This window comes from Neoarius graeffei, chromosome 6 (assembly GCF_027579695.1).
Source record: "Neoarius graeffei isolate fNeoGra1 chromosome 6, fNeoGra1.pri, whole genome shotgun sequence".
Taxonomy (NCBI): domain Eukaryota; kingdom Metazoa; phylum Chordata; class Actinopteri; order Siluriformes; family Ariidae; genus Neoarius; species Neoarius graeffei.
Genome location: NC_083574.1, coordinates 78,790,977 through 78,805,690, shown reverse-complemented (window position 1 = coordinate 78,805,690; position 14,714 = coordinate 78,790,977). Strand labels below are relative to the sequence as shown.

The 14,714-nt window shown below is 40.7% G+C and overlaps 1 protein-coding gene across 3 annotated transcripts in view; it reads right to left on the bottom strand.

Moving 5' to 3' along the window:
• The window catches only part of serpini1 (serpin peptidase inhibitor, clade I (neuroserpin), member 1), an 84,611-nt gene that overhangs the window by 63,354 nt on the left and 6,543 nt on the right, over positions 1–14,714 (bottom strand). The gene's annotated exons all lie outside the window — the stretch shown is intronic.

Genomic DNA, 14,714 nt, shown 5'->3' with positions numbered 1-14,714 from the left:
TCGGGAATCAGACACCGTCTCAGCATTTAAGTCTAGGCTGAAAACATCTGTTTAGTCAAACCTTTTGTTAGTGTTTATGAGGTAAAGGAGTAGATCTGGAGGGTTGTCAGGCATAGAGTGTTTTGGTAAACTGGGATGTATGGATGCTGTCAGTCCCCCACTCGCTCACTCAAGTTTGTTGATGGTGTAGTGGCTGCTGCTTACGTCCTGGGGCACCCTCATGCCTGTGTTACCTTCTGGCTCTCCCCTTTTAGTTATGCTGTCATAGTTAGTTTTGCCAGAGTCCCTACTTGCACTCAGCACAAAACGTATATGGTTCTTACTCATCAGGTGACATTGGGCATACCTAACAACCTGTGTTCTCTCTCTCTCTCCCCCCGTCTGTCCCTCTGAATTACGTCAATCCTGAGATCGAGATGCTGACCTCCTCTGCTCCTTGGACCTGCCTGATCCATCCTGATCCCCTACATACATCTGGTTGGAGTCTCATCACATCGCTCCTGTGGAGGACAGTCCTATATGGACAATTGAAAGTCACACTTGGAAGATGCTCTAGGACACTTACAGTAATGCTTTTATGGCTGAGGACTACAGTTGACTTGCTAACTTTAGGACTGCAGTTGTCATGAACGGTTTTGCACTCAAGTTTCCATCACTGAAGAGTTATAACATCAACAAAACTGACTTCATGTTAAAAATGTTAATCACGTTGTCTGTTATCACCCAAATGAGGATGGGTTCCCTTTTGAGTCTAGTTCCTCTTGAAGTTTTTTCATGTTGTCTGAGGGAGTTTTTCCTTGCCACAGGCTTGCTCATTGGGGATAGGTTAGGGATAAAATTAGCTCATGTTTAAAGTAATTTAAAATCTGTAAAGCTGCTTTGTGACAATATTCTTAAAAGTACTATAAAAATAAACTTGACTTGGTTAGACCCTCTGTTTGCAGCATGCGAGGTCCCACAAACCTCCACTGGCTTTCCCCCATTTGAATTGCTGTATGGGCGCAAGCCCTGTGGTGTCTTAGATATCATTAGAGAAAACTAGGAGGAGGGGCCTTCTCAAAGCAAAAATGAAATCCAATACATTCTTGACCTGAGAGCAAAACTCCACGCACTAAGTCACATAACCCAGGAGAACTTGCTACAGGCCCAACATCAATCTCACCTATACAACAGAGGGCCACAGTTAAAGGAATTTGCACCGGGAGATAAAGTGCTCATTTTACTGCTCACCTCAAGCTCAAAATTACTCACCAAGTGGCAAAGGCCCTTTCAGGTCACACAGCAAATTGGGGAGGTGAACTACAAGGTCAAACATCCAGATAGAGGCAACACGTCAAATTTACCACCTCTATCTCCTGAAACCATAGAGTAGGTTTTTGTGGCTCTGGAGATGGTAGTTCAGGAGAGGGCAGAGCTGGAACCGGAGGCAAGTCTTAAAAAAAGGCGGCCCAATTCACCCTGGGCCCCTGTAGAGACTACCCCTCACCATCCCAGAGAGCACAGCTTATTAGGTTGCAGGAGGAATTCTACGGTGTTCTCGCCCCTCCCTTGTCACATAGACCTCATAGAACACCACATTGAGCCTCCCCCAGGAGTGGTGGTGCGCAGCCACCCATATTGGCTCCCTGAGCACAAGAAAAATGTTGTTTGGGATGAACTCCAGGCTATGCTTAAGATGGGAGTAATTGAGGAGTTGCACAGCAACTGGAGCAGCCCGGTGGTCTTTGTTCAAGACTGATGGGTCTGTCCGGTTCTGTGTGGACTATAGAAAAAAAAAGTCAATGCGGTGTCGAAATTTGACGCATATCCGATAAACTACTCGATTGGTTAGGCGCAGATTGCTTTTACAGGACACTGGATTTAACAAAGGGATACGGGTAGATCCCCTTGACTCCATTATCCCACAATGCATATGCGGCGGCCTATTTAGGTGACAATCATCTATAGTAATGATTGGGAGTGGCATTTACAGCATCTCAGAGCGGTCCTGAGGTCACAGAGGCATGCTGGGCTCAGAGCAAACCTGAAAAACTGTGCAACTGGATGGGTGGAAGTACAGTATCTGGGCTTCCACTTGGGTCATGGACAGGTGCATCCTCAAATTGATAAGACTGCAGCAATTGCAGCCTGCCCAAGACCAAAAAGGGGGTGAGGCAGTTCCTGTGGCTCGCTGGCTATTAGGTGGTTCGTGCCTAACTTTTTGGACATCACCAGCCTACTGATTGACCTCACTAAAAAGGGGGCGCCAGATCCAGTCCAGTGGACGAAGCTATGCAAACGGGCTTTTGCTCAGGTAAAGGCAGTTTTGTGTGGGGGCCTGCTACTGCATTCTCCCAACTTTTCTCTCCCCCTTTTGTTTTACAGATTGATGCAAATATTTAAACTCCAACCATCCTACAACCATTAAAATCATTTTACATGATTTAATGGCAACTATTAGATTTATATGGAGGATTGTTACAAACTTCAGAATTATTTCAAGAGTTCTAAATCAAACTTGTGTAGATCCATTTTGCTTTATCAGAAGAAATAAGAAAGAAAAGCTTTAAACTGAGATAAATGCCAAAACTCCCAGTCAGCTCAGAACGCATCAATATATAAATCTGAGATCTCGGTTTATTAATGGGGACCTCCATTCCTTATGTGAAGTCCACAACTTTTGCCAAACGTGGCCTACATGCCCATGGATGTAGGGAGAGCAGAGAGACTTGGGACAGTTTGTATTCCCATAAATTAATTTCAATCAGGTTTTAAATTACATCAGAAGTTAAATGTTGCCCCTTAGAGTAACCTACTTCCTTTGGAGCCACAAAACTGGATACTGCCGTAAGGTTTGTGCAGTTCAATATTTTTGCCAACCAAAACTTGCATTTTCTTCTTTGCAGTCCACCTCCATTCTATGGTGTAATGTATGCTGGTGAATGCAGGATTTGTTTGAAATTAAAGTATGTAGCCTTGTGTTACTATTTACAGTATTACTTAAACTTCAATTATGGGGAAAAACATTTAAGGATTTCCCCCCCCCCCAAAATGGCCAGATGGGGAGAGTCGGGACAGTTCATGTCCCAGGTTCTCTCTTGTGGTTTACAAATATAAAATTGTTTAAAAATTTGTTAAAAATGTGGGCGTGTACCTGCATGAGCATTAAGCTTATTCCATTCCTTCTTGAGAATGGAACTGCTTGTTGAGTTATGTTTTGGGTAAACTGACATTTCTCTATAGCTGGACCATAATTGGGTGTTCATCCAGTGCAAATTTTGATAAAAATTAAACATGGAGCCCTAGGCATTTTATTTTTGTTCCATGTCTCCCCACCATGTCCCAAGTCTCCCAACCTAGTGTCCCATGTCTCCCCACAAAAAAATAAAATAAAAAAAATAAAAATAAATAAATAAATAAATAAATAAAATAAAATAAATAAATAAATGGCAGAAAAAGTGAAGCCTGTAGATGAGCACATGTGACAAGCTGAGAAACTAATTATGGCAAGAGGGTGTAGTAAATACTCTAATGCAATATGAAATGTGACACTACCAGTAAAGAATTTCACACAATTTACAAAAGCTGTAAACTTGTCCAAAGTCTCCCTGCTCTCCCCTAACTTTTAAAAACCCTCAGTCTCCCCTTATACTACCCAGTGGACATCAGTCATTGAGATGTGCTTTGAGTACATGGGTATGGATTTAAGTGGGTTACTGCCTTGTTTAGCTTGATGGCACAATAACATCTGAGTCATCTTGCATACAGACACCCACTACCTGGTATTCTTCGCATTATGATTCATCTCCAGAATATTCCCTGATAACTGGCACTCATGTTCTGTTGCACTGGAAACCTGAAATTTTTTTTTTTTTTAAAGTAGAACCCCCATCATTTCTCCTCCAGGTAAAACACCACACATTTGTTAACCATCCTCAACAGAGTACTTCAATCAGACTCTGTAGTTAATGTTCAGAGGAGTGCAGACCATGGATGAGATGATTGGGATCTCCAGCTGGCTTTTTGTATGCAAGATCTGGAAGGTTCCTCAGACATTCATAGGTTTTTGGCTATTAAACCAAAAAGACCTGGCAGCATCCATACTTTTCATTGGTTGTGCAGGTTCACCAAACACAGCAACACATTCTGAACACTCGACCTATTATACCAGAATGCATGCACAGTCCAGTGCGTACAGGAGAAAGAAAGAAAAAGCCGCACCCCACAACTAAATTGCACCTTTGCTTGTAAGTGGGGTGGTATAGTGAAGGATACATCTTTTGAATCTTTAGTGTCTTTGACACAGAAATGTGAATGTAGAGTGCCTTTACCATTTTGACTCACTGAAAGTGAGTGATAATGAAGGTCCAATTATGTGCCTTATAACCAGACATAACCTTGCAACTTCTAGCATGTGACTGTCACAGCTCTGGGAGTACCCATGGGGGTGAAACTGCCCTTGCATAATCAGTGCCCTCTATGATTATTGGCCCACCTTGTAAAGATTAGTAAAAAGCGTTAGAAAAAAAAAAAAAAGATCCACCGTTTGGTGAAGTAGCTTTATCTCACACTGAAGAAAAAAAAAAAATCCAACCTTTAATTGAAAAATTTATTCAGAGAAAAATAAATCCCTCATCAAGAAATACTTTCAGCAAAAACATGTGCCACTCTCACTGGCACCCCTGGATTTAATACAATGTCTTGCAAAAGTATTCATCCCCCCCTTGGTCCTGTTTTGTCACATTACATGCTGGAATTAAAGTGGATTTTTGAGGGGTGAGCACCATTTGATTTACACAACATACCTACCACTTTAAAAAGGTGCAATTTTTTTTTTACTGCGACCAAAAAAAAAAAAAAAAAAAAAAAAAAAAAGCATTAAAGGTGAAAAAACAAAAATCTGGAGTGTGCATAGGTATTCACCCCCCAAAGTCAATACTTTTAGAGCCATCTTTTACTGCAATTACAGCTGCAAGTCTCTTGGGGTATGGCTCTATTAGCTTAGCATATTGAGCCACTGGGATTTTTGCCCATTTCTTAAGGCAAAACTGCTCCAACTCCTTCAAAGTTAGATGGGTTGCATTGGTGTACAGCAATCTTCAAGTTATGCCACAGATTCTCAATTGGATTGAAGTCTGGGCTTTGACTAGGGCATTCCCAAACATTTTAAAATGTTTCCCTTTAAACCACTCTAGTGTAACTTTAGCAGTATGTTTAGGGTCATTGTCCTGCTGGAACGTGAACCTTTATCCCAGTCTCAAACCTCTGGCTGACAAACAGATTTTCCTCCAGAATTGCTCTGTATTTAGGGCCATCCAGCTTTCCTGTCCCTGCAGATGAAAGATATCCCCACAGCATGATGCTGCCACCATCATGCTTCACTGTAGGAATGGTGTTCTCAGGGTGCGAGTAAGTGTTGGGTTTATGCCACACATGGCATTTCCCATGATGACCAAAAAGTTCAATTTTAAATCTCATCTGACCAGAGAATCTTCTTCCATGTGTTTGGGGAGTTTGCCACATACTGTTGGGAAAACTCCAAATGTGTTTTATTATTATTTTTTTTTCATCAAGCAATGGCTTTTTTCTGGCCTCTCTTCCATAAAGCCCTGCTTTGTGGAGTGTATGGCTTAAAGTGGTCCGATGGAAAGATACTCCCATCTCCGCCGTGGATCTTTGCAGCTCCTTCAGCATCATCTTTGGTGTCTCAGTTGCATCTTTGATGAATGTCCTCCTTGCCTGGTCTGTGCGTTTTGGTGGGTGGCCTTCTCTTGTCGGGTTTGTAGTGGTGCCATATTCTTGGACCATCTCTCTTTGCAGGATCTCTCCAGATCATACAGGTTCATAGGACTTCTCATGCACGGTCCTCTTCAGTTCCACACACAGGTTTTCAGGTCAGGGGACTGAGATGGTCATGGCTGAAGCTTGCTTCTGTGGTCAACTAACCATTTTTGTGTTGATTTAGACATATGCTTCAGATCACTGTCTTGCTGGAAGATCCAGGTTTAGTTTCCTGGCAGAGGCAGCCAGATTTTTATTTAAAAATGTCCTGGTATTTCATGGAGTCCATGATGCCATGTACCCCAACAGGACCTTTGATGCCATATTTCCAGGGCCTTTGGAGAAAATGCAACCCCAAGACATCACAGAACTTCCACCATATTTTTACAGTTTTGATAGGGTTCTTTTCATTATAGCCACCCTTCTTTTTACACTAAACCAACCTTGAGTGTTTATTGCCAAAAAGTTCCGTTTTTGTTTCATCAGACCGTAGAAGGGCAATTCCATGTAAATGTCAACCTCACCATGCAAAAATAAAGCAACATGTAATACATCAAAACCACTCCCAGAGATATCACCTAGGCCTGTATTTTACAGATGTGAATAAGTTGAACCAATTTGTAACCAACCTGTCACTGTCAGTCTTTCTTTCTTATAATGTAAAACCCAAGCTAAAATCAACTTTGATCATGTACAATTCTATATTATTGCCACAAGCCACAGAAATGTATGCTAAAATCCACAAAACAGCAAAACAGCCATCCTAAATATTATTTAAGAACTTTGACAGTTTTAGCTGATATTTAGAGAGTTTTTCAAAGGGTTATGGTGGTTAAATTGCTGATTTTCTAAACATATGCCATGTCTATTTCAGATGCGTCACATCCATAACGGAATTATGTCACATCCATAACGCTGATTTTTTCTTCCTAGATTCTGCTTGAAATAGAAAATATTTTAAACAAAGGCTTTTTTTATTTTCAGCTAAGACTCCTTTATTAAATGCATGCCTGCATTTGGATATTATGTTTGCAATTTCACAGAGTTTGATGAATATGTGTAGTCACCCTGGAAATGGGGTATTTTTTCCGTCACATCCATAACGCATGTCTTTTTTGGCATTTTCTAGAGTTCTAAATGTACTATGGGAATTCTTTTTTTCCCATGACTTCTCCAATATGAGAGGTCTTAAAAATATACAACAAATTTTAAAATACTGGAAAGGAATAAAAATTAACTAGGTCAGTTGTTGCCATTTTGAGTCCAAATGTCACATCCATAACGCTGGAATTGCTCAGAACACGGTTCCAGTCAAAGTTGTAGTAGCGTTTTGCAAACTTCAGGTGCTTACATTTGTGGTTAACTAACAGAAAAGACTTTCTAGCATGCCTTCCAAATAATCTGTTGGCATGGAAGTGGTGTCTGGTGGTTTTAGAGACTTGGAAACCCTAAGATTTTACTTTTTCTTGTAATTCACCAACAGTGATCCTTGGGGATTTCTTTGGTGATTCAGGAAAATCAAGACTGTTAAATGAGAAATTTGCTTAAAATTGGTTGAATACTGGTAGCATTTTCAATCAACTGTACTTGTAAGAGTAGTTTTAATTGGGTTACTATTTAATCTTACTTGATTCAATATGTAAAAACAGAAATGTGCTTTGACTAGATTATCTTTTGGCCCTTTTCCACTACCCTTTTTCAGCTCACTTCAGCCCGACACGGCTCGCGTTTCGACTACCTTAGAGCAGCATGACTCAGCTCGCTTCAGCCCTGCTTAGCACCCAAAACTCGCATGGTTTTGGAGTAGGGCTGAAGCGAGCCAAACCGAGCCGAGTGGGGCTAGGGGCGTGAGCAGACACTCCCCTGTGCACTGATTGGTGAGGAGTGTCCTCACACGCCCACACACGCCCCGCGAGCACGCTGGGATCTGTAAACACCGTAAACCCGGAAGAAGAAGAATTACGAGAATTTCTGAAGCCTTATGCGCCTCGCCTCATCTATACGCTCTTGCCAGTATCTGTTGGCGTTGTCGGTGACAAGCCACAGCACCAAGACCAGCAACACTAACGACTCCATGTCCTCCATGTTTATTGTTTACTATCCGGGTCGTGAGACTACCGCTTAAAAGATCACTGATGTCACTGTTTGCGCCGCCTAACGACATCACGTGACGTCCACCCACTTTCACTAACTCCATGCAATGTGTCCACCCACTTCCAGCCAGCACGGTTGTAGTCGAAATGCAACTCCAACAGCCCCACTCAGCTCGACTCAGCACCGCACGGCTCAGCCCAACTCAGCCGCGTTGGTAGTGGAAAAGCGGCATTCGTCTCTGGTTTTTCAGGTGCATGTTTCTGTGGCAGTATCTCAAATGATGTGCACTAATATGTACAAAGCAGTCAAACCCTATATAAGGCACTGAGTGAATTAGAAGAATTTCGGATTCTGTGTAACTGTTTTATGCTTTATGTTGGAAGAGTATGTTTTATGTTCTATTACATAAAAAAAAATTCCTGTGTGAAAAACTTATTGAAGACACACGTTGAGTTGTAGGCCTAATGTGTGAAAGTACTGTTTACAATAATACTAAAAACAAACAGCACGTTTCATGTAAAAATAGGCTATATTTCAGCCTTTATACGTGTACACACACAAAATAAAAATTACACGTCATTTACTTATACCAAAATGCTGATTCTGATTGGTCAGAAAGCATTACTTAATTTATATAACAGCAGTTTATTTTAATTTATCTAGAAGTTTTTCTCTACAGTATTTCTTTTCTCTGTTTATCTGTAATGATGCTGCTGGAATCTTAATTTCCCTGAGGGAACCTTCCCAAAGGGATCAATAAAGTTTTATCTAATCTAATTCTAGCAGTAGTTTGGCTGCAATGCATAACATAGGTACATATTAAAGGTCATAGGCAATGGTTGGAGGTGAAACGTAGAATATCAACTTTATTGTCTAGAAGAATGACCCAAAAAGCGAATTCAATCTTCCTAGTGTCTAATTTGCACCCTAAAATTGAATAAAACGGTTAAAATATACTGTTTTGCCCAATTTCCAAAAGGTTTGTGTACATCTCACTTATGCGTACTTTCACCGCCAGGGGGACAGTCGTCGTGACATCATTTAAGCCAAACAGACCGGGAGCAGTTCTGTGTTTACCGGTACTTGCGAACCGAGCACACGTGTACGGACTCTGATCATGAGAGGTTGTGTAAAATGCCTGAAAGCGATAGCGATTTTGAAGTAGGCACTCTTAAAATTGAATATCGAGAGGTGAAACCATACATGTATGAACCTATGGCTGTTGCGAAGCAATCGGTGAAAATAAAAGGTCACACGTTATTATTTACTTATACCAAAATGCTGATTCTGATTGATCAGAAGGCATTGCTTAATTGCACTGGTTTGACCGTGCAGCCCCGGAATCGGACAGCGACTCGGCCGACTCTGATCGCGGTGACCCCGGACCTCAACAAGACTCGCGCCCAAACGATTTATCCTGGTAGTTATGATAAATTCCTACTTTCGTCGTAATACTAAATAAGAGCCCTTTTGAAGAATAATTAAACCGCCCTCCCTAGTGGATATAGGTAACGATTACTTGACAGTGTGCCGGTAGGCCACATTAGCCTGCCATCCGTGGCATTATATTATTTATAGCCTACTCTAAGCGAGGAAATATCCCTTTGTCTCATTTCCACAATGATTGTACAGGATCCCTCAGGATTCCTGACTTGTCAATTGCAAGCAAAAGTTTAAAAAAAAAAAAAGTGTTTACCTCCAATCTTCTCCATTTTCCTTGAGCGTTGCTGCTCAGTTTCTTCTTTGACTGCTTGATTTTGTTTCACGCACACAATCCACTCTCTCTGCCTCATCTCCTCTTTCGGAAAAAGCCAACCCTATCGCACTGCCTCTTCTCCTTTTTCGGAAAAAGCCAACCCTCTCACTCTGCCTCTTCTCCTTTTTTGGAAAAAGCCAATAACTTCTTCCTGAACCGGTCCCCGTTGTTACAGTTCACTGCACAACAATAAGGCATGGCTTTTCTTTGGAAATTCCTGAACGCACATCTGCACTCAAGCTGAACGGCAATGTAAGTAAACGGAAGTGGACTCAACTCAGTTTGTTTGTCTTAAATGACGTCATGCACCGAGTGGTCACGAAAATAGCCGAACAGAAATTCGCCACGATCTGCGCCAACTTATTTTTATTATTAACAATACTTCTTGGAACCAGAAGAAAATTACAGAGGGTTTAACATATAAAGTTTCAAATGTGCATAAAATTAAAACTGTTGCCTATGAGCTTTAATGTGCTCATTATACATTATCTTGTTATATGCATATTATAAATCTCATCTCGTCTTCTTCCACTTTATCCAGGGCCGGGTTGCGGAGGCAGCAGTCTGAGCATGGAAGCCCAAACTTCCCTTTCCCCAGACACCTCTGCCAGCTCCTCTGGATTTTATTATAAATCATTGTTGAGATTTCTCAGTAAGCCCAGTAACAAACTAAAATGCATTTTTAAAATTTAACTTCCTTATTAAAAGTAATGCAAGTAATAACAGGAACTGACTTTTGTGGATGTTCCACAACATTAGCCATAACTGTAAATGGGGGGGGGGGGGGGGGGGGGGGGGGGGGGGGGGGATTGGTGCCATTTTTTAAATACATAAAATTAAAAAAACTGTTCGCAAAATAAAGCAATAAAAACACTTTGGGATGTGCAGTTATAAGAAATAATTATCTTTGGGATGGTCATTGATTATTTTCCTAGGAACAGCATGTCCCAATGCATTTTATTCCTTACTTGAGGAACCCTGTTCATCGCACATTAATATTTTTGTGATGAAATGAACTGCTTAAAACACTTAAAGCTTTGACTTACAGAAATCAGTGAGATACAAAAAAAAAAAAACCCTCTGAATTTCTAGGATTAAAGTCAAAAATTTACACTGAAAAACCTCAGAAGTTCTGAGATTATACAGTCATAAATTTGTAAGAAAAAACACTCAAATTCTGAGATTAAGAGGTCACAAATTTACAAGACCAAAAAAAAAAAAAAAGCCATCAGAAACAAACACTCATGCTTCCGGGCTTCCTGGCTGCAGTGCATTCTGGGAAATGTAGAAGAAAATCTCTTTGCACTTTATTCTTTTATACTGCATGATCGAGGAGGCAATACTGCATTTCCTATACCTCTCAGCTCTGTCATTTCAAAGTAACAGATTTGGGCAGATGAGAAGAATGCACTCACTGAAAGTAATGGGAAACTGCTCTTGCACATTAATTATACATTTATAAACAGCCAAGACAAAAAAAGGACATGGATAAACAAAGCTGAATGGTTTATACATTCATCTTCCATTGCTTCCAGGAAGCTCAATAATTACATGCTTCCCGGCTGCAATGCACTCTGGGAAATGCAGTTTAAAATCTTTTGGTCCTTTACTCTTTTGTATTGTGTGCTTGGGGAGAAAAGACAGCATTTGCTGCAACTCTTGGTTCAGCTGTGGCATCTCTGGTGTGATGAAGTTCATCTAACCTTGTAAAGTGAAGTGATCTTGACAAAAACAAAACAGGATCTTCCCAAATGTTTCTCATACAGTGTCTTGCTAAAGTATTCATCCCCCTTGGTGTTTGTCCTGTTTTATTGCATTACAAGCTGAAATTAAAATGGATTTTGGGGGGTTAGCACCATTTGATTTACACAACATGCCTACCACTTTAAAGGTGCACATTGTTGTTTTATTGTAACAAACAGTAAGCAAGCAAGCAAGAAAGACTTTATCACACACTTGTGAAATTCCTCTCTGCATTTAACCCATCTGAAGCAGTGAATACACACACATGCACACACACGTGAGCAATGAGCGCATGCACATACCCAGAGCAGTAGGCAGCCATGCTAACAGTACCCGGGGAGCAGTTGGGAGTTAGGTGCCTCACTCAAGGGCACCTCAGCCCAAGGCCATCCCATATTAACCTAACCGCATGTCTTTGAACTGTGGGGGAAACCATTAAGATGAAAAAACAGAAATCTGGAGTGTGCATAGGTATTCACCCCCTTTCGTATGAAACCCCTAAATAAAGAGCTGGTCCAACCAATTAACTTCATAATTAGTTGATTAAAATCCACCTGTGTGCAATCAAAGTGTCACATGATGTCTGTATAAAATCAGCCTGTTCTGGAAAGACCCTGATTCTGCAACACTACTAAGCAAGCAATGTGATAACCAAGGAGCACTCCAAATATGTCAGAGACAAAGTTGTGAAGTATAGATTAGGGCACACACATCCCGAACTTTGAATATCCCAGGGAGCACCATTAAATCCATTATAGCTAAATGCAAAGAATATGGTACCACTGCAAACCTGACAAGAGAAGGCCACCCACCAAAACTCACCTACTGGGCAAAGAGGGCATTAATAACAGATGCAACAAAGACACCAAAGATAACACTGAAGGAGCTGCAGAGATCTACAGCAGAGAAGGGAGCATCTGTCCATAGGAACACTAAGCCATACATTCCATCAAGCCCCGCTCTGTGGAGGAGTGGCCAGAAAAAAAAAGCCATTGCTTAAAGACAAAATAAGAAAAAAACATTTGGAGTTTTACCAACATGTGGCAGACTCCCCAAACACATGGAAGATTCTGTGGTCAGAGGAGACTAAAATTTATCTTTTTGGCCATCATGAGAAATGCCATGTGTGGTGCAAACCCAACACCCTGAGAACACCAGTCTTACAGTGAAGCATGGTGGTGGCAGCATTGTGCTGTGGGGATATTTTTCATCTGCAGGGACAAGAAAGCTGGTCATGATTGAAGGAAAGATGGATGGCACTAAATACAGGGCAATTCTAGAGGAAAACCTGTTTGAGTCAGCCAGAGGTTTAAGACTGGGATGAAGGTTGATGCTCCAGCAAGACAATGACCCTAAACATACTGTTAAAGCTACACTGGAGGTGGTTTAAAAGGAAACATTTAAATGTCTTGGAATGGCCTAGTCAAAGCCCAGACCACAATCCAATTGAGAATCTGTGGCATAACTTGAAGATTGCTGTACACCAACGCAACCCATCTAACTTGAAGTTGGAACAGTTTTGCCTTGAAGAATGGGCAAAAATCCCAGTAGCTAGATGTGCTAAGCTAATAGAGACATACCCTAAGAGACTTGCAGCTGTAACTGTAGCAAAAGGTGGCTCCACAAAGTATTGACTGTGTGTGTGTGTGTGTGTGTGTGTGTGTGTGTGTGTGTGTGTGTGTGTGTGAGAGAGAGAGAGAGAGAGAATACCTATGCACACTCCAGATTTATTTCTATTTTTTCATCTCAATTATTGTTGGTCACAATGAAACAACAAAAAAATTGCACCTTTAAAGTGGTAGGCATGTTGTGTAAATCAAATGGTGTTAACCCCCCAAAAATCCACTTTAATTCCAGCATGTAATGTGACAAAACAGGACAAACACCAAGGGGGATGAATACTTTTGCAAGACACTAAATTTGTGACGTTTTTTTTTTTTAATCTTGGAATTTCAACTTTTTTTTTCCCCTTGCAAATTTCTGACTATATAATCTCAAAAAACAACCAAGGTTTTTTTTTTTTTCTTGGAAACTAATCTCAGAAATTGTCCCCCCAGTAGGAATATTACTCCCTCACTCAGCTCCATTTTTTTTTTTTAACCAACAGTGGCCCTAATACACCATTGTAAGATACACTGAACATTTTTCAAAAAGTGCTAAACTTCATAAGTTGTCTTTCAATGTTGTTACTATCTTTCTCTCTCTGATTTTCTGACTTATTTTTCTATTTTTTCTGCCTCTTCGCCCCAACTCTAACTATTGCTCTCTACCGTTTTTAGCATTTCCTATTCTCTTTCCTCCATTCCCTTTCTTTCTCTCATTCTTATATTTACATTAAGATATAAAAATTATTCTAAGGACCAATTATCACCAGGGTGTACCCTGCCTTTCGCCCATCGTCAGCTGGGATAGGCTCCAGCTTGCCTGCGACCCTGTAGAACAGGATAAAGCGGCTAGAGATAATGTGAGGAGATGGGACCAATTATCACAATTAGCCAGTAATAATACACAGTTTTCCATATTGTCCATCTCTCTCTCGTATAGCTTGTACTTGTCTCTCTCTAACTTGTTTCCAATTTCTCTGTAATCTTCATTTTATTTTGTTCCCGTTTCTCTCTCTCTCTCTCTCTCTCTCTCTCCAGCACCTTATTGTCTCACTCATTTTTTTCTGTCCCTCTCTCCTCCATCTACATGGCCTCCATCTACATGGCCTCCATGTCTCTTACTCCCTCTCTGAGCTGATCCCAGTGTTTCTAGCATATGCAAAGAAACAAACCTGTCATTTCAAATAGCCACACTAACGGAGGACAGGGCATTTTTACAAATCTTATTTATAAAAGCATGAAACAAGATTTTCTGAAGCAACATGTTCATGTTTGTGTCTGCTCAAATCATCTTCCTCTCCGATTCCACAATGATGTTATCTGCACAGCCAATGCCTGAAATAGAAAATCATTACGCCAACACTTTCCCTGTCCCCTTGGCTTCAAAACAGAGATTTTATTGTTGTTTGAAAAACATATGTTCGCCTTGAACTTGATGCCAGCAACACTTTTTTTTTTTTTTAAAGTTGGGACAAGAGCACGTTTACTACTGTGTTGCATCACCTCTACTTTTAACAACACTCTAAACTTTTGGGAACTGAGGATACCAATTGTTGTAGTTTTGAAAGAGAAACATTGTCCCATTCTTGTCTTACAGTGGCGCTTCGAAGTTTGTGAACCCTTTAGAATATTCTATATTTCTGCATAAATGACCTAAAACATCAGATTTTCACACAAGTCCTAAAAGCAGATAAAGAGAACCCAGTTAAACAAATGAGACAAAAATATTACACTTGGTCATTTATTTATTGAGGAAA